At 35.2% G+C, this 25,427-nt stretch overlaps 1 protein-coding gene and 1 long non-coding RNA gene across 2 annotated transcripts in view; both read right to left on the bottom strand.

Annotated features, from left to right (window-relative positions):
• The window catches only part of LOC126929009 (vesicular acetylcholine transporter-like), a 200,571-nt gene that overhangs the window by 37,123 nt on the left and 138,021 nt on the right, over positions 1 to 25,427 (bottom strand). The gene's annotated exons all lie outside the window — the stretch shown is intronic.
• Positions 8,329 to 19,532, bottom strand: LOC126913844 (uncharacterized). The gene is made up of 4 exons (XR_007709469.1): positions 18,276 to 19,532; positions 18,066 to 18,198; positions 8,842 to 17,805; positions 8,329 to 8,776 (listed from the first exon to the last, which is right to left on the bottom strand). It is a non-coding gene; the product is annotated as an uncharacterized LOC126913844 (long non-coding RNA).

Consider the following 25,427-nt stretch of genomic DNA (forward strand, 5'->3'; position numbering starts at 1 on the left):
TTCGTGACGCTAAGTTGAGACTCAGGCGAACGTTCGATCCTCTCTGATTTTAATGATATTCGAATATGTTGTAAAGCTCAATATTTTGAACAATCTTTTCCTATACATATAACCGTCAGTCTCGCTTAGTTTCCGAGATATTCGCAAAAAACTGCAGGTACCGCTGTGGTATATTTCTGTCTACAGTTGTGCGATCGTGGCAGCGTGCGCGTTAATATTAGTTGTTTCTTATCTTTTGTTCATAAACGAGGGTCGGACGAGCTTACAGGGTCCACGCACAACGTGCACATACTAAGTTGCAAGAAACGTCTGTTACAATTTATGACTCAATAAAAGGTAAATATCATCAATTTATTGTGTCTATCTTTGAGTTAGAACTTCTGAAAATAATAAGGATTATTCTATTTCGTAAGATAATATCAATTATTCGTTGGCCTATTATTTTCATAATTAATTTGTTATTATTTCACGCTGCAAGAAACGTTTGTTACAATTTATGACTCAATAAAAAGTAAATATCATCAACTTATTGTGTCTATCTTTGAGTTAGAACTTCTGAAAATAATAAGGATTATTCTATTTCGTAAGATAATATCAATTATTCGTTGGCCTATTATTTTCATAATTAATTTGTTATTATTTCACGCTGCAAGAAACGTCTGTTACAATTTATGACTCAATAAAAAGTAAATATCATCAACTTATTGTGTCTATCTTTGAGTTAGAACTTCTGAAAATAATAAGGATTATTCTATTTCGTAAAATAATATCAATTATTCGTTGGCCTATTATTTTTATAATCAATTTGTTATTATTTCACGCAAGCGTCGTTTGCAATTTAAAAAACTAGGTCAAACCCAAACATAACACATTGATGATGTACATTTTTACGTGAATTATAATAGATATTTCTGCAGTGGTACCGGCAGTTTTTTGCGAATATCTTGGAAACAAAGGTCAACCGACGGTTATACGTATAGGAAAAAGTTGTTCAAATATTTTTGTATTCAAACGGATTCAAATATCAACGAGATTGGAGTGGTTCTACAAGTTTATCGAGACTGAAATATACTAGATCCTACCTTATCCGAACTAATAAATTAACAAAACTGCTCGGATATTGGAATTGCCGGTTAATAGAACAGTTACTTTTCTGATATGAAATTTCATTTATTCAAATACAAATTCGGATTAGTTGAAAGCTTCTTTAAATATTTATGAAGAATCACCCTTTGTATTTCGAGCCATCGAAGCTATTTTTAAGAAGCCACCTCTTCATCATCACTTTCGTTTGCTGCTTTTCTTTTTAATTGCGTATTTAAGGTCATGCGCAGCTTTCACGGCTATTAACGACCACGTTAAGAATGATCAGTGGAACGAAAGGAATCTATAGCGAGTTGTATAAACCAATGTCTTTCAGAAAATCTGGTGCTCGTTTGCTGTTTCCATTGCTGTAAAATCGTCATTATTATGGTCTTTATCGCGATGAAACCATTTCATTACCTCAATATATTTAAGCTTTTTCTACCATTGTAAGGAATCTAAGTGCTTCAGATAATTTTCTTAACGCTTTTAATATTGTGGTTTTTCCAACATCATGTATTTTTGCTAATTCTGTCGCAACTACACCATTTTCGAGTTTTTTAATTATCTCGTATTCTGTTTCGATATTGCGACGCTATCTCATAGTAAAGTTACATACTAAATTCTTACGATTCACACGATCGATTAAAGGAACGAATATGAAGTAATATAAAGCAATAAGTATAAATATAAGTACAATAAGTACACAGTAAAAATCATAAATGAAAGAAATATAATATAAAAAATAATATCAATAACAATACAAAGGAACGTTCCATATGAACGCTTATAAAGTATGTATCACTTTATTAATTTCATGTTTTGTATGTCTGCCAGATAATCAATTCGGTTTTCGGAAACAACATTCCACGATAGAGCAAATCCACCGCATAACACACAATATCAACTAAAGCCTAGAAAAGAAAAAATATTGCTCAGCGGTATTCCTTGACATTCAACAGCATTCGACAAAGTATGGCATGAAGGGCTTCTATATAAACTTAAAAAAATCCTATCACACACCTACTACTCCATCCTAAAGTCCTACCTAACTAAAAGACAATTCATGGTTAAATACTTAGACGCCACAACGTTCCCAATAGAAGCTGGCATACCCCAAGGTAGTGTCCTCGGATCCCCGCTGTTCTCCATCTATACTGCCGGTTTACCAATATCAACGGAAATAATTATAGCAACATTTGCTGACGACACAGCGCTATTAGCTTCCCACGTAGACCCGATAATTGCTTCATCCACTCTCCAGCGAGGTCTCGACTCTATGGAAAAATGGTTTTATAAATGGGGCTTCAAAATTAATGAAAACAAATCCATACATGTAACCTTCACGCTGCGAAAACAAACCTGCCCTCAGGTCACCATCAACAATACGACAATTCCTCAATCAGATACCTGGGAATGACTTTGGACAGGAGATTAACGTGGAAACAACATATCACAGACAAATCGAAGCAACTCAAGGACAAACTCAACAAATTTTATTGGCTCATTGGCCGTCGCTCCAACCTAGGCACGCAGAACAAAATTACGCTCTATAAGACCGTAATAAAACCTGTCTGGACCTACGGAATCCAACTATGGGGAACAGCAAGTAATTCCAACATTGAAATACCCCAACGCTTCCAATCGAAAACGCTAAGATCCCTAATAAATGCACCCTGGTATGTTACCAACGAAACAATCCACCACGACCTTAAGATACCCACAGTCAAAGAGGAAATATACAAGTTCAGAAGCAAATATAACACAATAGTCAACAACCACCACAACCCATTAGTCACCCAACTACTTGACACGACGGACCAAATCCGCAGACTAAAAAGAAAATACCCTTTAGATTGAAGCATTAGATTCAACTAGAATCAATAATATAAATTATTATAAACCATGTTATTGTACCACGCCAAATGAAGTTACTCAAAAAATTCTCAACGAGAATTGATTGTAAATATTCTAACAAATAAAAAAAAAATGTTTTGTATGTAAATATTTGAAACGGGTAAAGACATCCGTTACTTGAAAATAGTATGGTGGATATAACGTTCGAATATTAGGGTATTCGGATAATTGGTGTTCGGATAAGGGAGGCTTAACTGTGTAATTAATGCCACTATGCTTTACGTGAAATGATAGAGTACAAACGACTGAAAGTAGATATTTGTCGAGTATGACAACTTTTGGAAAGAATATATAATAATGAAGACAAATACACGATACTGATTGCTTCGACATTGTGTGGAGATAATTTCAAACATTATGAAGTGAAGTTATAGAAAGATTCGTTATTTACGTAGTGAAAGAAAATAAAATTCAAATATTTCCCTATTTGGCCAATGCGCGCTATATTTCGCTATATTTCATTTCATATCAAGCTATAAATTGTCAGAAATATGTGTACTTAAGAACGTTAAGGGACTATAAACCTTAATAATATTTCAACGCGAAAAATATGATTAATAATGATTTACTAGATACCTTTCATAGCATGATATTTATATCGGCCATAAAGCATTTCATACTCACTCGAGGAGATCCATAAAACAGCATTAAAGTCTCCACGTAGATATAGATTAATCGACATAATTTTATACGAATCGTTAATATCTGAACTCATAAATCAGATATACATATGTAACTCGCCGAGTCTCGTTACGTTTGCTACTTTATGACATTCGAACATTTAGAATTGACTAATTAACCATGGTTCTTCAGAGACAAGAACGAAAGGTTTACATAGACGTTTCCTTTCTATTTACTGTTTGTCAGTTTAATTAGCAATCAACAACAAGTCGTGAAAATATTCACACACTAGCCTAATTTTGACTACTATGTCTCATATCTGATATAGATACACGATAGAACAATAAAAATGTTTAACAGTATATCGAAGTATATAGATATCAGAAAGTTAAAAGCTTTTGATGAAAACAAACCGTAGTCAAATATTAAAAGAAATGTTGAATAAAAGCCTCAGTGTCTTTCGCGTCTCAAAGTTTCATGTCTAAAAAATAATTGGAAATTTATAACTTGACGTTAAAGAAACTAAAATGACAATTGCTTATGAAAGTTTAATATTTTTTACGATACCAATTTTGTTGAATGTCACGTATTAAGCTGTTTAATATGATAAAGATTATTTTTTATTAGTATAGGATCCGATGATCTCGTGTCCTTAGACACACCCCATCACAGTTTTCCTCTACAGCGTCACCGTGACGGAGAGACACACTCTCGTACGATCTCATCGACGATTTGAGTAACGCTTTTACGAGCAGTGATTACTCCACGTTTTAACATAGAGTCCAATTTAGAATTTGATGGAAAGTCAATTCGCTATCCCGCTGAACGCGGATTCGTTTTCGAACCTGAGGCCATTGTCATTAGTGTCGCGAGTGCCTACTCACCGCGGTTAATTGCCAACGCTGTAATATCTCTACCTGTGTTAATAAACTTGATTTTTGTCGTACCACACCGATGGCTAATTCCAGTGAAGATTCATTAAACGCCCCTAACCCTAATCATAATGTAAACCCGATATCAGAAATGGGATCAGGGCTGGTGGTAATAACGCAACAGCTCATGACCATCGTGCGCGAGTTAGCTCAGCAGAGAGAGCAAAAATCGAATGTGGAACCTAAAGAATTATCGCGTTTTAATCCCGAAATCGCGGGCGTCGACCCGGTTGTGTGGTGCGCAAATGTCAGTCTACTCCTGCAGGGAAGGCCTGTACAAGACAACGAGTTATTCACCACTATAAGTAGTGCTCTAGAGGGTACTGCAGCACATTGGCTTACGCAAATGCCGGTCCGGGGAGGCCTTACTTGATCAAGATTTAAGGAACTTTTTCTCGCGCGTTTTGGTGGCAAAGAGACGGCAACCTCAGCGCTGATGAAGATGCTTAATGAACCACCATTAAAGGACGAAGCCACGGGAGCTTTCGGTATTCGTCTTCGTTCCCTCCTGCAGGCGAGGTGGGAAGATTTAACTATGGCTGAAGTAATCAACGCCTGCGTTCTTTTTCGACTGATTTCATATGACCGGCGGGTTGAAGGAATAGCACTTACGAGTGACATCAGGACCCAGGATCAATTCTCTCTCTTACCCGAAGGAGGATGGCGCCTTCGTCGGAGAATCCATCGGCGAGCCCTGAAGGTAAACGAAGCTGGCCATCAAATCACCGGATTAAGTGCTTCCGCTGTGGCATCTACGGACACAAAATATCGGAGTGCCGCAAGAAAATAAAATCGGAGCCGGAGGAGGACATACGAGACCCAGAAGTAAACAAAATATATTTCGAATAGTGAACGTCGAGTCGACTCCTGCGTGGTGGAAGCTCCAACTGGTAAATTAAGTCATCTGGGTGAATCGTTACCATACCTTTCGTTTCTGGAGCCGAATGCTCACTAATTAAAAAATCCGTGGTCTCAAAATTTTCTGGCAAGAGAACGACTGATATAGTAGTGATGCGAGGAATAGGAAATACTTGTATTAAAAGTACATCTCAGATTTTGTCCACTGTATGTATTAATAGTTTTACATTGGAGGTAACTTTTCATATCCTTGCTGATAGTTACTTAAAATACGATATTATGATTGGTCGCGAAATTTTAAGCCAAGGCTTTGACGTAAATATTGTACAAAATAGCCTCGTTATTTGTAAAGCAAAGATAGTTAATGCCTGTAGTAAAACTGCGGAAGACGAGATCAATATTAATGAGGTTGACACTGATGCAATTGGTAACGATAAAAGCCGATTAATTTCTATTCTCGAAAATTAAAAAGTTCATTCATTCAAAAGTTAGAAATACGGTTAATTGACCCTAACGTCACCGTCCAAAGAAGCCCTTATAGACTTAGCGAGGAAGAGCGGAGAATAGTGCGCGAGAGAATAAGCGAACTAATTAGAACAAAAATCATAAGGCCTAGTAGTTCACCGTTCGTGAACCTTAGTTACTCGTGAAGAAAAAGGACGGCTCGGATAGATTGTGTGTCGATTTTCGAGAGCCAAATAAAAATACGGTCGCGGATCGGTACCCCCTACCTCTTATTGCGGATCAATTCGCGAGATTCCAAAAGGCGAGATACTTTATTAGCCTGGACATGGTCAGCTTCACCAAATTCTCATTCATCCTAATTCAACGGAGTATACAGCGTTCGTTACTTCCGACGGACAATATGAGTACATAACGATGCTGTTTGGATTAAAAAATGCACCGTCCGTTTTTCAGAGGGCCATTCTCAATGCCTTAGGCGACCTCGCTTATTCGTACGTTGTTGTTTATTTGGATGACGTCCTAATTATTGCCGACTCGATAGATCAAGCTTTAGAAAGATTGGACACCGTATTAAATACCCTCGTAAGAGCCGGATTCTCTTTTAATTTTTCTAAAAACATCGGTACTCTATTTGGGATATGTAATTCATAACGCAGTGTCTGCAGATCTGTTCTCAGTTCGATTTATCGGTTCTATCTTCCGGCCTCGGAAGCCACGGTGCGTTACGAAACGGAACGTTTCGTGAGGATTTGTGAACATCTTCTGTGACTTAATGAGACGTCGTTACGCCTGACTGATACCTTATAGCTCTCTCGCGTAATATGAATTACCCGGTCGACTACTTTGCGATACGAAACGTACGATCCTTTCGATGTTGCGTTGCTGGCTTTCATCATCGAGCTGTAGATAGTTACCAAAGTTTGACATGCAGTGACAGTTCAGACAATGGATAATGACGAGCATCTTTGGGAATATTACTTTCGTTTTCACTTTCTGTTTTTTTCTTCTATTTATACAGCGTTGTATCGTTTTATTCTCTTTTATTTTATACGCGTTGATGTATCGAGACAGCAATCTTTTTTAAATTAAATTAAATATATTATAATATATATTATAAATAAAATAAATTAAATTAAAACTAGATTACCTAAAATTAAGGAATTTTAAAATCGATTATTACCAATACTAATAAAATTCAAGGAAATTCTAGTAAATTATTTATTGTACAGAATGAAACGTGTGTGATTTTGTAAACATTCCTGCGTGACCTAATTAAGTGTAAAATAAATAAATGTAAAATTATTAATGTCTAGAAGAATGAAACAAAAAGAATCTATATAATGTATTGGTTTCCTTTAAATTAAAACGATATATTTGTAATAATTTTGTGAAGCTCATAGACGAAAAAAAGCGATGTATATAGATACTAATTGTAAATAAAGAAAACAGCACGAATATTTATGTTATAGCCTAATACATATGTAACTAGTTTCTACAAGACTATCTGCCATTCTATTATTATTCTGTTTACTATTCTATTAATACTTCATTCTGTACATCGTGCAAAGTATTTTTAACCAACGTAAATATGACGAGGTCATTAATCTTGATTGATATTGCTTATCATTTTTTACTCCTTAAGCGGATGTTCTTTTAAATTTCGTAATCGCTTTTACATGCGTATTCTTCGACAATCAGAAATCAGGTTTTATTGTTTGTAACATATCTTTCTTCTTTTCAGACATGACGTTTGGCATTGAAATGTCAAAGATACCACTACATTCGTTTATCATCGAATCAACTGAAAATGAAACGACATTGAAACGTCAAAGATAAATCTTACGATCATTTATCTTCGAGTTAAACAGGAAATGAGAGGCGGAGAAAATTGTTCGGTCATCTTTTTTGTAGAGTACCTTACTTTTCTACCTGTTAGCCAACTGTTCAACTAAAGATATGCAGAATGTCTCGCAGTTTCGGAGCAGATCGTCTAAAAGTACACGTATACATGCATGTATATAGGTCCAAGAAAACAATACACAGCTTCATTTCCGATCAAGTTGGTTTTCAATCATTTTTACGAGAGAAGTACTAGGTGCTCAAATGTCAAATTAACAGTTGACAATGAGTAAACAAATGAGTACTAAGTAAACCGTAATAATGTATATGCAGGGTGATTTTAGCAACTGAGACGCACTGTAGTATTATTGGAGCGAAAAGTTATAGTTAGGAAAAGGTTATAAAGAAGAATGCACTGATACAATTCCATTTTTCCTTAAATGGAGCTCTACGATTTTCTTTTGTATAAATTGGTTCCTCATATTGTTTCGAGACGAAGCTCTTATAAGTTACAAGTCAGTATCATCGAAATACAGTAAAGCCTATCTTATCCGAACTAATAAGGAGACAAAACTGTTGGGATAATGGAATTTTCCAATAATGGAACGATCACTTTCCCGATGTAGAATTTCATTTATTCAAATACAGATTAAGATTAATTGATAAATTCTTTAAATATTTATGAATCCCATATCTTGTTGGCTGCTGAATCATATAATTCTGCATACAGAAGAATCTCTTTTTTTACTTTGAACTATCGAAATCTATTACAAAAAAGGACCTCTTCATCGTCACTTTCGTTTGCTGCTTTTCCTCTAAATTGCATGCTTAAGGTCACATGCACCTTTCCTGGTTATTAGGGACCACGTTAACCCCTTAACCTACAGTATCGTGTGAGAAACGTGGTACGTCGATCCTATTGATTTATTATTTCTTATTATACCTTATTATTTATTATTTCATGTATTCAAATACATATTAAAGTTTAGTCGACTTCTTTAAATATTTATGAAGAATATTTTCTTGTACTTCGAACCATCGAAATCTTTTACAAAAAGGCACTTCTTCATTATCACTTTCGTTTGCTATTTTTCTTTTTAATTACCTTTTTTAGGATTACGCGCACCTTTTACAGCTATTACTAACTACGTTAAGAATGATCAGTGGGACGAAAGGGATCTATAGCAATTTGTATAAACCAATGTCTGCCAGAAAATCTGGTGCTCGTTTGTTGTCTCCACGAAACCAGTTTATTATATCGGTATACACTTTTACTCGCATTTTCTATTTTGGATTAAAATGTCGCCATTTAAATCCGTATAGTGGCTAGTAGTCTTATTCTGGATTTGTAGATTTGAAGCAGATTATTCCGACTAGCCTATGTACATGTACAATGTATACATATATCTATATTTTTACGTGTGCTAAAACGTGCTCAAACCAATTAGTTTCAACTACAAATTAGTTGAACGATCACTGACGACGATCATTGAACTATCAACGGTTGATTTAATTAGTTCTGGCATAGTCTATTGTATTCTATATTAAAAAATATTACAATTGTTATATAAACTTGGCGATACGGGGTAATAATTTCACTTTTAGAAATGTTCCTTTACGAAAAAATGTTTGCATTCCGCGAGTACAAGTTTAAAACTTTCACTTACAATTATTTATCAAGAGCAACAGAGTGTACGATTGCTTAACTGTCTTTTTAATTATTAATTGTAATCTATTTGACATATTTGTCTTCCCTCCTTTCCACGTTCAATAGTTACAAACAAATCGATCAATGGACACAGAGATCTATTATAAGATCTGGTATCGTTCCTTTCCAGCTATTATACTACGATACTATTATGATATAATGACACGTTTAAGTCATTACGTAATCGTTTTGTAAAAGCGGTTTCAGTTCGTTGGCTAAACATATTGTCGAGCCATTTTCGTTACGAAGATTGCAGACGAGCATAAAAGCTTCTTTGACACATCCGCCTAGCAGCGACATAATGAGAGAGATATTTCTCTGCTAAAAGTCGTCGTGAGGTAATATTGAATAATGTACGAGAATTAATGCGCTTTCAATTACATTCTACGTAACACTATAGAAATTACGAAAGCCTTTGGAATCAAAGTTGTGCATTTCTTTAATAGGAAACTTAATAGGAAACGTTAACCACTTTACGGAATTAGAATTGCGTCGGAAGTTAACATTGGTAATTTCATACTTCGTGTGAGTGTTCATCTCATCGTTTTGTGGCGGCACTCGACACCGACTAGAGTCGGACGACGGCAGCGCAGTGGTTAGCGCCTTAGGTTACGAACGTGTTCGGGATCTGGGTTCAAATTCCGGCGACCGTATTCCGATTTTTCTTCCGCGACACAAAAATCAGAAGAAAAGCAGCAGTACCCCATCAGCGACATCCACAGCAAGCAGTAGCACTATCACTAACAAACTACTAACACTACACCTCAAATTTGATTCACATTGTCTTTTAACACGTTGAGAAAGGCGAGCCATTCGTTCATTCCAGCGTTTTGCTGCTTTTTCTTTTGCTGCTTTAAGCTTTTCATTAGCTTTTCCGGATTAGAGTCATCGACTGCTGCGAGGATGCGCCTGATGCGGGCGGGTAATCGGTTCCTCCACTGCCTGAGGTTTCCAATCAACGCGATTCCGAGTGTATCAGTGCAATGGAAAATAATAATAAAACTGTTGAATCGTTATAAAAGTAATGCGAAAATGGTTTGTTAAACAAATTATTTAGAACGTAAAACTTTAAAGCATTCTATACATAGCTGAGGTTGGTCGGGACAATTTGGACAATAGGTTGTTGTTTTCTTCAAATTCTTTTGTACCTTTGTTCGATCCATTCGACGTCTTTTATTTGCATAACATAGCTTGCATGCGCGTCTAATGCTTCTTCTGGAATCATTTTTCCGAACGGCGATATTATGCCGACTCCGTCGAAGCAAGGATTTTTTGTATTTTCAGAGACCCTGATAATTTTGCAACTAATAATTGTCTAAATATTCTAATATTTATATTCTTCCTTGTTGCAATTTTGTAAACCGTCAAAGCGTTTACAACAGAAATTCCCAGAAGGAGTTGAATGCCAAGTTTTCTGTACCATTTAATACCTTTTCTAATTGTGGTGGCATAAGAAACCATTTGGTCGGAATAATCTATATCGCACTTTCCTTCATTATATTCAACAACAGCTGGTGGTTTTAATGTTGCGAACAAACGAAACGAGAGATCATTCTTAAGACCATCACTTGAGCGACTCGCATTACTAAAATATCGATGGAAGCACCTAGCAGAGAACGCTTGGTACTGCTGCACGCATGGCCTGACGGAGATTTCTTTGAAAACGACGATGTGAACCAAATTTGGGCTGTAGTGTTAGTAGTTTGTTAGTGATAGTGCTACCTGTAGTGCTGCCTGTAGATGTCGCTGATGGAGTACTGCTGCTTTTCTTCTGATTATTGTGTCGCGGAAGAAAAATCGAATTACGGTCACCGGGATTTGAACTCGGGTTCCGAACACGTTCGTAACCTAAGGCGCTAACCACTGCGCTGCCGTCGTCCGATTCTAGTTGGTGTCGAGTGCCGCTACAATACAATGTATCCCGAGCCGCGAGGTAAGGGGGTACTGTAGCGGCACTCGACACTAACTAGAGTCGGACGACAACAGCGCAGTTATTAGACGCCTGCCCGAGTCGATAGTTCGTAGTTAGCAGTAATAATTGATCCGAGTTTCTCGACATTTTAAGCAATCATCATCCGCACTTGTATCGTACATCGTAACGCATCGACCAGAAGTCGAATTTGCAATCGCGAGCCGCGAACTGCTAATAGTAATCGCGAGTCCTACACATAGTGTACATATACAGTATATGTTAATAAATATATATTGTTAAATATGTTCAAGTGTTTCTTTTGCACTTATCACAACTTATCCACCTCAGTTCATTGGCAAATACTTTGTACGAGTTCCTGGTGTAGCTTTAGTTTTCTTTTATATCTTGTCTTTTTCCTTATTAACAATATATACCACGTACCGATAGAATAGGAAATATGGTAGTTTGCAAGAGATTTTCTGTTATATCGATTAATTACGAGTGTGTAAGTACATGCGTCTAGACTGCGAATATTTATGCATTTCTGGAAAATTTAATTTTGCAAAAATTTACAGGAAGCACGTAATGCGCGAAGATATATAAAATAGTTAAAACAGAGTGTGTTGGAACTTTCTTTGGATGACTTTCCTTTTTCAAGGTTTTGGGCTACCAGAAGGTCTTCCTCGCTTCACGGTCAGAACCTCAAAGAATTTAAATTACTATTCTTCACACTAAATAGTTTTACATGGATGTGTTTCAGGAGATGTATCAGTGACACACGATAGCTGGGTGATTTCCAATTACTATCCTCCGTAACTTTGTCTCGTAAACACTCTTCAAGTTGAAAGCAAAACATAGTTTTTCCTCCAAATAAGCAGCAAGTCCGGGAACTGTTAGTTGCTTATTACGAGATAAATATACCATTCGATTTAACTTTGTTCTTGAATGGAACAAAAAAGAATACAATTGAGCAGTATATAATATGTCAGGCTCGTTAATACTGAAGCGAGACAGCATTGTATACATTCTATTCATCTACTAAACGATTTCACTCGACCACAAAAATTTATGGCTTCTCGCTTTCATGGCCATCTTACTCATTCTCGGACTTCTCTCTCTGTCGGTGAATCTGAATAAAGACGAGAACGAAGCATGTTGCTTATTTCGAGGCGAAACTATAGCGTTGAACTAATTTTCTTTGTCTCAGACTCTACAAGATGTCGTCGTTAACAGGTATGTACAATCTATCTTTGTTCGTTTAACAGTAGACATTTAGACATTTTCAATAATATCGCAGGCGTCAGGAATTTGTACCACAAGAGATGTGAAAGCGATGTATATATTCTGTTTACTAATTTAGGCAACTTCTGTTGGAGTGTAACATAACCGGAATCGACTGGGAGACATCAACCCCGTTCATCGAAGTTCATGGCGAGGGTGTCAGGTTACGGAGATTTCAACAGGAACCCGAACACGATACTAGCTCGACAGCTTCCCATCGAGCTCAAACGCACTTTCTATCCTCTTCCATATCCAATCACCTGCTATCCAATCCTCTTCTATCTAATCTTCGCTTTCTCTTCACCCTCTTTCCCCTGTTTCCGGTTTTTGTTTTACAATATTTATTTTTCTCCTCCTTTGCAGACTAGCGTGACTCATTGATTTTTTTCTTAATCATTTCTTTTTCCTTTTACGATATTCTATTTATCGCCTCTTTTTTCACACATACGAGTATGTAGATTGTACGTGTGTACGTACATACGTAGAATCTGTTTAACTCGCCCTGTGGCTCTCTGTCAGCGCAAACTCGGCGTTATCGACCACTCGCTGGAACGCAACCGCCGACGTTTGTGTATCTCCGTGCCAGTGGTTTCCAAAGTGCACCTCTGCACACCTCTGCACACCTCAAAGAGATCCAACGCACGTAGGATATTCTGGGAATTTTTTCGGATTTCCTCATACATTTCTTTTCTTAGACTCTTTATGGTTCCAGTTGTCCGTTGGCTATTGAAATCATTTGGGGTATTTGTTTTTAATTAACCTTTTCCAGAATTCCAAGTTTTCGCGAAGCGAATTACCGAATTTTGGCGACCACTGTACCATTAAAAATACTTTTTCCACAATTTTTTATTTTGAAATGAAAAATATTATTGAATTTGGAGAAAAATATAAAAATATTTGGCCTTTCTACGTGCAATTTCTTTTTTCAGAATTTCCAAGCTTCCACGAAGTGAGTCACTTAATTTGTAAATCACCCTGTTTGTTTTCTTTTTTAATATTCACTTTTCTCGCGTGCAATTAATTTTTTCCAGAATTTTAAGCTTTCGCAAGGTAAATTATTGGCTCTGCAAACCACTATCTCGCCACAGTTATTTGTTCTCTTTTCCTTAATTAATTTTTTCCAGACAATTAAGCTTTCGCGAAATAAGTTGTACTATAGCATTTAGAGATCGTCGTATTGTTAAACATGGTATTAAAAGCAATATCAAAAATATTCCGCTTCCTTGCGTGGAATTTGACTTTTTTTCAGAATTTCAGGCTTTCGCGATGTAATAAGGTTTGGAAACCACTGTGCTGCCAGAGATATTCGGTTTTCTCGCGTGCAAGTTTCACGAGTTACTCGTTGGTGCCCCGTGTGCGATGATAGGGGTCGATCGGTGCCGTAGGGTTCGAGCGAAAGCGATGCCTGGATCCATCAATTCTGCGAAACCTTTTGTACGACACAACTCGACCCGTCGTTTTCACCGTAGCTAATGAAGTATCGCGTTAAACGGGAAACTCGATACCCCGTGGCAGAGAGATCTGCGAGAGAAACGAGAGAGCGAGCTCTGTTCGGCAAAAAGGGTGGCCAATACAGTTTGATAACAGGGTTGAACACAAATCCATGTTTGCTATCGGCTGTTACGAGGGACAATTACAATAGTTGTTAATAATTTCAACCGCTACTATTGAACAAAAGGTTATTGTTGCGTTATTGTTGGGTCGATTGTGGATTTCATAGGACTTATTTCACTACTTCCAGAATACAATTGTTCACGCGTCTGTTACTTGTTGTACACTAGACATTAAACGAAATGGAAACTTTTTGTAAACAAACATAACATTTTTTAACTTCTCTGGCGTAAAATTATTTTCGGTTTTTGATCTGTCTTGATTATCATAGAATCTTAGATGTACAAAATGATCCAGATGCATCCCAAAATTTTCTACTTTTTGCAGCAATATATTCATCAGAAAAAGAATTGTTCTTATAGAAAATTCTGTATGTGCCTCTTAATTGAAAGAAAACTGAATGTGCCATTCATTTAAATTCGCAAGCACTGTAAGCGTGAATCCTGTTTGTTCCTATACAATTTGTATAAAAACAGAAAATATACTTTTTCAATACGTTCTTTTCATTTTTATTGAAAAAGCGTGTTTTATAATACTCCGAATAAGTATCGTTATAAAAATGGTGATATTTAGCGTGGAGCATGTCTACTGCTTAGTGGCATTTGCATTGTTTTATACAGAGAAAACGTTGGATTATTAGTAATTATTTACTTATTTAAATGGAAGTTGTTCTTAAATTCTATATTCTAATTTGGCATGTAAGACATTATACGATAAAGAAATAACATTTTTCAATCTTTCCATTTACAATGCCCTGTACAAGAAATCTTCAATAACCTAATGTTGATTGTATTTATATTTTTTTCTGTAGAGGCGACCTTGTAATACCATCTTCTGGTATTATTAATAACTATTTAGAAAAAAAAGTTACACTTAAATACTATACTATGGTATTTCCATTGGTAAGTAGGACATTATACGTTAAGAAAACTATATTTTTTAATCTTTGCACTCACAGTTTTGTCTACAAGAAACCTTCATTTATCTTTATACCTAGACTGTAATATAAATGAGAGAATAGCAACCATTTGCTTAGTACGAGTGAACGTACAAATATTCTTTTCTTTTAAGGTTTGGTTTCAAGAGTTCGATCTGAAACATAGACGTGCCTTGCTCCAATATAAATTAAATAAAGAAGTAATTAATACAAGATAGGATTGTTACATCTTCTAATTTATTGGCTATAAACAATAGTTATTTTACAAATAAAAGTAAGCCGAAATAAGTTGTAGAACAAGGTGTTTTCGTTGTTCAAGCTTTATTTTCTAGAAGATTGAATTTGAAAGTTTATTAAATACGCGTCAACCTGATAAATTTCTGACTGGATATAAGCAGCCAATCGGGAACAGATTAATCCTATTATTTGCATGTTATTGTGCGAAAATTAGATTGTTAGAATAATAAATTGAACTTAACTCAATACAGAACAACATTTTTTCCTTCCAAGTTTCGTTTTTTGACAAAAATCAAGAATCAGTCTTATACGTGTGTAACCGTAACATGTAGGTACTTGACGAATTTTCAAATTCGATTTTGTTGAAAACGATTCTTCAAATAAAGAAAATCTCAATTAAGATTCTGGATTTTCGACTCATTTTTATATGCAGAGTCTCGAATCGTTTCTCTAATTTTATTATTGTATATTTCGCGTCTTAGGTATTACGCGATAGATATAGGCATACTATGATATAGAAATAGTATAATTCGGTATAAATAGTATGATATAGATATAGAGGGTATATAGTACGATATAAAAGAATCATGGAACTATAAGTTCTTATGCCACAAGCTAATTTTAGAGACGGGAATAAGCTGCAATCCCTTTCTGGATGAAAATATTAAAAATTCATGCAGGCTAAAATTGAATTTCGCAATAAGCGCTATTCCTATCAGGAAAATGAAGGAAAATTTCTTATTTTTGCGAAGGACATAAAGGAACTAGCAAGAAAATATTTAGACGGTAATATTATAATAACTAATAATAATATTAGCAATTGTTCTTGCACTAAAGTTCTTGTTGTAGAAAGGTGTAATACTTGTGTCTTATTTTTAATGTTTTAGAATTTTCATATTTAGAATAACGAAAATATTTATTTATGCGAGGAAAATGAATACATACTTCGCTGTATGAAATTGCTGAAAAAAATTACTGCGTGAAAAGATAAATCACGGTAATATTCGATTTTTATTTTTATCGAGCTTTATTGATATTTAAGCAAAAATGTGTCGAAGCATTTTCTAATTTTTAAAATGTCTTCCGTACGGATATTTTTAAGGGATGATCCAAATTTTCTGAGCCAAAGATAAAGCAAAGCAAAATTTATGTACTGTGTCTTCAAAAAACCACCTTCCTTTTGGATACTCTATTAAAATTACTATTTTATTGCTCGCATTTCTGGAGAAGAATATTTAAACAAAGAAACTTAATCTTGCTTTAGGAAGCTTTTTAAATAATTTATTATAGAGTTTAATTTTAATTTTAATCGATGATAAATTTTTACATTCTTTAATCTAATGATAATGACATCATTTTAACATAGCTTTCGTAATTAGTAATTCCATTAGATTATTATAAATGAAAATTCTAATGCCCGAGACATTTGTCACGCAGGGACTAATTATCTCATACAATTGAAATAATTAACGTCGTAATTGTAATAACGAATATATAGCAGCCAATTGTCTCGAGATCGTGATTTATCGTACAAACATTATTTAAATTCATACCGATATCCCATGTTAATTACACGAAACAACAATTGGAAGTGAAAGGTCCAAGTTATATTTTCGCTATCGCAATAATTTTGCGATATTACGTACCGTATTAAAACTATTCCTTGGCTATTGTAAGTACCTCAGTGGTAGATAGCGAAAACACGGTAAACAATGGGAAAGGTCAGGAAAGCAATTTACAGAGAACTGTAAATAAGGCTAATTTTATTTTCTACCAAACCGCATCACGGTATCGACAAGTTGGCTGTTCGGAGAAATAGTAGAAGTTTTCTTTCTACACTTTCAAGATAATTTCGGAATTCACTGTCCTCGATACATACACATCTTTGCGCAAAGAGTAGATTCGTTTTTCATGCTGGATAGAAAGAATTAGACAAAGAGTGCACCAAGAAAATGTCGACGCGCCTCTGTTCGTTTCAAGCAACTTTGTGAAAGCTGATCTTATATTCATTGTCTATATTTATGCTGAGCTATTAGCACAAAATATTAATACGAAAGACGTAAGTCTTTTTTATTCGCTATCGCAAGTGTGAAAGGGGCAGTTGCGTCAAACTGAATCCTCGAGTTTACCTAATAATAGCACTAATTGCTTAATTTCAATATTTAGTCATCTCAGGGTGCACGTTGAAATAATCGATTCACTGAGTCGACCAAGTGATTGTCTCAGGTCAGGAGACGCGGTTGATTCAATTATAATTAAATTCCACGTTGGCCTTCGTTTCTGCCTGGAGGAGTCGTTATCGTAACTATGTGCTTACTCGCGTACGTGACGACGATCCTTGCAGTGGCTCGCGGAAGGATTTCGACATTCGTCATAGAAAATTCTTGCGTACGTCTCGTGTATGCTATATAGAATGTGAAATTTATTACAAATATACACTCGGTAGAAGATTACAACATTACACGAACAACAATCTTAATTATTTCAGTAGGTCACAAGTTTCTTATGCGAAGACCACAAATTCTTTGAAAAAATGTGCTTTTCAAGACATTTGTCGGAATTAATATTGTATATTTTATTATTTTATACTTTAATATTTTATATTGTTTATGATTGTATATTGATTTTCTTCAAAATAGATGTAAATACGTAAGTGTCACCAACAGTTATAAACTCAATCCTAGTTTTAGATTTTTCACCATATTGAAACAATAATTGACAAAATCGTTTATATAATTTTGTATTATAACGTGAAACAAAACTGAAGATACGACAAAGATTTTTTTTTTTTCGAAGTCTGGAAGAAATAAAATTTTCTTTTAAAATTGTGTTTTCGTATGTGAGAAAATATGAACTCGATGTTAATTTTGTTACCTTTTCATTCGATATTTAGTGGATTTCTCTTTATCTTTGATCACTTCTATTAATCTGTTGAGTACGCTATTCACTAACTTATTTTTTACAGTTTCGTTTTGAGTATTCGCCCATGCGAATTTTATTCCCTTTCAAGTTCAATGATATTTTTTATTTTAGGTAATTCCTTCTGATCGTAAATTTTTCTTGTTAAAATTCCGCTGCAGGTTTTCGGTCGTGTTCGGATCAGCACTCAATGCTGGCCACGGTAATAACTCTATTACGAAATCTTGAAACATCTTTTTTATAGCGACAGCTGTATGAATGGAAGCATTGTCGCGTTGAAAAATGGTCTTTTTGTCTTCTATTTCGTTCGCGAAAGGCAATAATTCGCCTGTAATATTTTCTCATATCCTATAACGTTCAACTATACGCAACTTTCATAATGTAATTTCCTTTAACATATCCCAAACATGAGCAGCGGTTTCTTGAAGATATTGAACAAATATAAAGCAGAAAATATGTTTCAGTCTATAGACATTCACAGTACTGTACATATCTCTGTTTAGTAGAAATATTTTCTGCTATAGAAACTCACATTTAGCCGGAATATTGGTATTTCTCGGGAAAACTGCGCAGTCGATATATCGCTTAAAAGGTTTAAGCAAACGTAAGTGTGCACAGTGACGAACATATAAATAGGGAAACTCCATTTTCCATGAGCTTGTAAAAACTCGTATTGATCGGCCAAGATAACAAATTTTAGCAGTTATTTTCACCGATGAATAAAAATTTAATCGTTTCGGCTCCGAAGGAAGATCGTTTATTCGTCGGCGAATCGAGGAAGAATTGAATAATAAATGCATAAAATTTACTATTAACGAAAATGGTGGGTCTGTAACAGTTTAGGAAGGAATAAGCAGAAATGGATCTGGTCCAATTTATCGCACTAATAGGGTCATGAGTCAACGTGTTTATATCGATACTTTAAACGGTTATTTACTACTGCATATACGCGAATGATAATTTACCTCGGGACTAGATTTCTCAGCTGACAATGATCGTAAACGTACTTGTCGAAAAGCGAAATCTCTCTTCTATAGGAGCGTAATGTTAATGTTAGGCGGTGGTCAGCTCACTCTCAATATAAACCTGATTAAGACGCTGAGAGATTATATGAAAAAAGGAGAGATAAGAAGCACCAAATTTAAACGAATTATATGACATGATCGAAAAGACATGGAGAAAATACTAGTAAAACGCTGTATAAGATTGTTAAATTCCGCAGCACGCAGATGTGCCGAAGTTATTAGAAGGAAACGTTGATCAACAAAATAATAAAAATTTGATGTAAAGTATTACAATTTATTGTTCCTAGGTATTATTTTATTAATAGCACGTACGAAAATCGAAAAAAGACGTTTTCTCTATTTATGTGCTCGCAGAAACATTCATCATTCCTGTATGTTTCGATATTTTATATTGGATTTACAGTGATTCGCGAAAATATTCGAACGCCCTTCAAAATAGAATGACTTTTTTCGAATTCGACGAGATTTGAATTTTTTAAATTTAATTCTTTAAATGCAATGTAAAATTATAAAGAATGTAAAAAGAAACGGCAAAAAGTGACTTACTATTTTCTTCGCGATTTTGAACAACTGTGATTTATTTAAAATTTTGTTACACGTTATCAAGTCAACTGATCCTTCTGACCTCTCAAAAGAATTCAAGTCGTTTGGTTCAGTTCCAGAATTGCTATTCTGTTTTAAAGAACGTTTAAATATTTTCGTGAGCCAATATATATAAGAAACTATACATAAAAATGAACAAAAACTGTACATTATACGATACTCGGTAAATTGAAGTAAAGTAAAAATATTAATATGCTTGCCGCTCTGTAATAAGCGTCAGCTATGGTCTTATCGAATATGTAATTACATTTATTAATATAACTATTTATTGTTTATTTATAATAATATTTATAACTATTATATGAGTGATATTATATAATTATAAACTATACTACATAATATAATATATATAATACTATATCTGTAATTATAAATTTTATTTATTTTATTTTAATCTCAATTTTATTTTTATATTACCATTGATTATATTAATAAATGCTTTTGTGATCCCTCAAAAATATGTACCTCGTATCTACATTTTCACATTTTTTTCAAGTTCTCCAAATATTTCTTGATCAACACGATCACGGTAGTGGAATGTCACTGTGTCCTGTAAGAAATTGCAAAATGTTTCGTACAAGATACATGGCAAACCCCATGAATGGTTTCTTTCTACGAGTGTTCGAACACTTCCTCGAGCAACTGTGTCGGCGGCTGTACGCAGCAGTCGGACACAGGGAACTCAATCGATCGCGGAGACCTCGACGTGGAGACTTCGATAGGCCACCGAGCTCGAGGCGGCGGTTCCTCCTGATCCATGATGAAAACAGGATCAGGAACTTTCTCGTTTCGGTGGCAATTCGCGTCCGCGGAGATTAACTAAGCGTGCGTGCAATCTCGACGATCCCCATGGCCTTCGGAAATCTCCAATTAATTTTCCGCCCTCTCTGTCGCACGATACAGGTTTCCTGCTTTTATCGGTGACGTGTACGAAAAGATCCATTAATCTAACGTCGTTTAAAAAATAAAATTGAAGACATGGTACAAGAAGATGAGAGCTCATAGAAGATCGTTAAATGCCAAGAAACAAGTTTTTCAGGAGGAAAAGAAAACTTGTACATTAATATAACCCAAATTTATGAAAAAGTTTATCTGTAGGAATATAGTCTGTATGGGCTTCTTAGTTGCAAAGAAAACTCGATGTTCCATTCATTTAGACAAATGGTGTAGATAAAATCCAAGGAACAATCGAAGATTTTGTGTAGACAACGCTGTAAGTGTCAAACATCAAACTTTTCACCAGAGAGGAAAAGCTTCTCCGACTTAAAATTATTTTCGAAATTTCATTTGTTTTAACTATTATAAGGTCTTAAGTATACAAAATAATCCAAATGCATCACGAAATTTTCTGTTTTGTGCGCTAATGTATTCATCATAGAAAGAATTATTTTTATAAAAAATACGTGCTTCTTAATTGGAGGGAAAGGTGAATGTGCCATTAATATATAATAAATTCGCAAGTATTGTAAGTGCCAACCTTGTCTGTTCTTAGATGACTTGTACAAAAACAAGAAATATATCTTTTCAAGACGTCATTTTTATTTTTATCATAAAAATATATTTTATAATATTTCGAGTGACAATTGTTATAAAATTGGTGATATTTAGTATCCATATGTTCGAGCATATCTATCGCTTAACTTATACTGATTTATACAGAAACAATGTTGGAAACACCGGTGGTATCACTTTTTAACACTACTAGTAATTATTTACAAATATATAATATATTAATAATTGTTGTATATATATAATTATTTACAAAAATATAATTGTATGTTATATAATTATATATAATTATGTGTAATTATTTACAAAAAACATTTTGTAAGTTTTGCATTTATAGCGTTGTCTACCAGACCAATCTTGCAGATCAGTCTTCAGTTATCTAATGTTTATTAAACTTATTTTATTAAACAATTAATTTTCCGCCCTCTCTATCGCACGATACAGGTTTCACGCTTTCGTCGGTGACGTGTACAAAACTTCGCTTGCAGCAGAGATTATTTCAATTATTTGTTGTTATAATTGTAGCGCCATTATACAAATTAACAAGTTATAGGATGATCGAGCAATTTCCAGATGATGGAACGGCTGAGATTGTAATTACGTTTTGTATCAGGAATCTCACGTTTATTAGAATTTAGTCCGTTTATTAATGGCTACTATAACGAAGTAATACGTTATGCCTCATTCATTCGTATGCACACCAGATATGTTTGTTCCAAAGTTTCTAATTAGTTGCTTGCCTGTTACTAGTTGACGTAACTGTGCTATATTCAAATTTGCATATTTCTATTAAATGACACTAATTCTCGTTGCTCTGGTAATTACAACGTCATCTTCCATTATGCAACTTGTGTAAACAATTATGGATATTTCTGTATGAATACTAACTATTATTCATCTCGAGACACTCAGAATCGAACTTTGGCATAATTTTGACTTATAAGTACTATATATATGTAATAATGTAAATCCTTGGGGTAAATAAGACGATAGATTCTGAAAAATTGAGTTCATTTTGGGAATAAATTAAATTATATACAATAACAGTTAATAACAAATCTACTACAAATTTTACTTGGAAAATCGATTTTCTAAGTTCTAAATTGCCGTTCTTCCCTCGTGATCTAATCTATTCAGTAAAATGGCTGCCAGTAAAACAAAGCAAAGGTAAAAATGTCGGTTGGCGGGTAATTTGAATTCTATAGAATTTAAATATATATAAATTTTTCTTTTTTGTCATATACGCAGCAAATAATAAATATATTATGGAATAACAGTATGGTATGTAGATACAGAAAGATATAAAGAAATTTTTTTATTTCTTGCACACAATTATTTGAATAATAAAAGAGGGAATGAAGAGAAACGGAATTTATTGTAATATGATAAAAATATTCAAACACTTTACAAATTGAAGCTTGAGAAAATTGCGCATCGTGTGTTACTTTACAGCGGATTTATGACAATGTTTATGAGGAAAATTTAATATCATAAAAATATTCAAACACTTTTCAAATTGTAGGCTGATGAAATTATGCGTCATGTACTTTAGAGCGGAATTATGACAATATTTATAATATCCAGGTTAATGCAGGAGCTCACGAAAGCAATAAAGGCTTAAATATCACATGTCTTTCACTCGTTACGTAGCATACACTTTAATTTCCAGTTATAAATACAGTAACTTTGATAAGTAAAGGCGAATTCGTCGCAATTCTCAACGAGACAAAAATTGATTACCGCGGATGAAGGAAGCCACCAGCTTCCCGGACTTAGCCGAGACCGCAATAATCCATGCGAACGCGGATTTATCGTATTGGTAAGCCCATAACCCCGCGATATCGTTCGAGTTTCTTTCAGATCCTCTCGTCGAGCGGAGGACCTCGCAAAGAAGCCGGGAGAGCCGAGGAAGCCTTACGATTTTTCTTTTTGCCGATGTACGCGAACAACTCGAGAGTAAGATGTAAATCCAGCTTCTCCAGCCATTCGGCCTATCAAACAGATGGGACAAAAAGCGAATAAAAAGCTATCCGTCAACGACCGATCAATCGATCGATGGGCGAATCGAGCGACTATTAAGCGGGTCGTAACCTCCGGCAAGTACAGCCTTTGGGACGAGGTCGTGGTGACCCAGATCAGCCGGTCTCGCCTTACCTGTGCGATGGCTGCCTTTGACTGCTCCTGCAATCGTTACCCTGGATTCTGCGCACTTACCGGCCCGCTGTGAGGATACCTTTCGCCCCTTTACACCTTCTACTATGCATCCGTTTCGTAAAATATCTCGGTCGGTTCTCTGTTGAGATGCTACGGTAAATTTACTGACTGGTCGCTCTTGACCGACCAAAGTTTCGATAGTTTGCACGATATATGATGCAGGCTCGCTATTGGGCCCGTGTTCCATGGTTCTCTAGGAAGGTGGAATTTCTGATAGAGTTTGTTGGTTTAGAAAGGCGAGTTTAGTTTCGATCGATCGAACGCTTTTGTTTGATGATTGCACCTTCTTTGGCCTTTGTGTTTGAATGAAGATGCATGTATATATGTGTATATATAGAGAGAGACAGATTCATAAGAGTATTCGGACACTTGCCATAGGAACGTTTTACGAATACATTACAGGACCTGTACAAAAGCTTGTCAAATTTCATCAATGAACTAGAAGACGAATATTACGATTTTATCAGTAGAGTGCTTGGTATCGTTCCACGAGGGTCAATCAAGTAAACCGGATTTTGTAACTTTGTATTTCGGTAACACGTTTCAAAAAGAACAATCTATAGTTATTTTCCCACGTATATTTCTTCTCTCTCTCTCGCTTTTGCCACAAGATTGGTAATTTTTTTCATTCCAGTTTCGTAAAAAGTGGAGGACTGAGTCAGAAGCCAATTGCACGCGAATTGCTCTTTTTCTTCGTTGCTGTTGAAACGTCGTCCTCCTGACGTCTCCTTAAGTGATCGTGATCTTGCGGAACGCTAACTTCTTCTTTATGATGGAAACCACGCTTCCATGATTAATATTAATTTTAGAGCAAATTTCGTTTCTTCAACAGCTTCGATGTCTGCTGGCGTTACACTTGTCTCAAGCGTCGCGAATACAACGTGTTTTGGACGTATCGACGTCCACTGGAAGACGATTTATGCCGCGCCAACACTCGGCTTCTTGTTAATGTTTCATCCCCAAACTGTAGCCGCGATGTATGCAAAATTTCAGTGGGTTTTGCGTTCTGAACGGTTCAAACCTTAATAATTCTAGGTTGTGCAACGCAAGACGATATTACTGTCTGGTTCATTGTGTTATTTACCGAAGAAACCATAAACAGAGCACCACGTGAAGCGGTCTCAACGTCTTTAAAACACGCCTGTTTGAATTCCCACGCAATCCTATTTGGATAAGCTACATTGCGGAGATGTGTTATACGCGGTTCGGTTAATATTTGACTGACCCTAGAATAAAAATGTGAACTTTTCCTTTCAGCCCATAATACAGAAACAAGTTCAGACCTGGTTTTCCTAGCATTTATTTTTTAACACTGGAATATGGTAAATTTTATTGCACACGATAAAGCTCTGTACGATCTGTTGACATAAAATTCAGCTATGAATTTTATGCCAGTTTATGCGAGGTTGCATATATATAGCTATCTTTACAATAGCAGTGCAAGGTCATGTTTCCATTTTGCAGAGGAAACGTTCCTTATGCTTGTAAGTAACTGTCTTAAACAAAATTATTATTTATTTTATAGAATTTATTTAAAAATTATTTAATTATTTTATAGAATTTGTACATTGCTATGAATAATATAGACTCGATCACAATTTCTGCTTCATTTCTTCAATATCTCCAAGAAATCACTGATCATGTCTGGATTTCTTAAGTGAAATCGTTTTTGTAAAGTTGTTTTGCATGGCGAGTTGATAACATAAGAAGAAAATTTTCCAACGAGACAATGCTGCCATTCGTACAGCTGCCAAAA

This window comes from Bombus affinis, chromosome 2 (genome assembly GCF_024516045.1).
Source record: "Bombus affinis isolate iyBomAffi1 chromosome 2, iyBomAffi1.2, whole genome shotgun sequence".
Lineage (NCBI taxonomy): Eukaryota > Metazoa > Arthropoda > Insecta > Hymenoptera > Apidae > Bombus > Bombus affinis.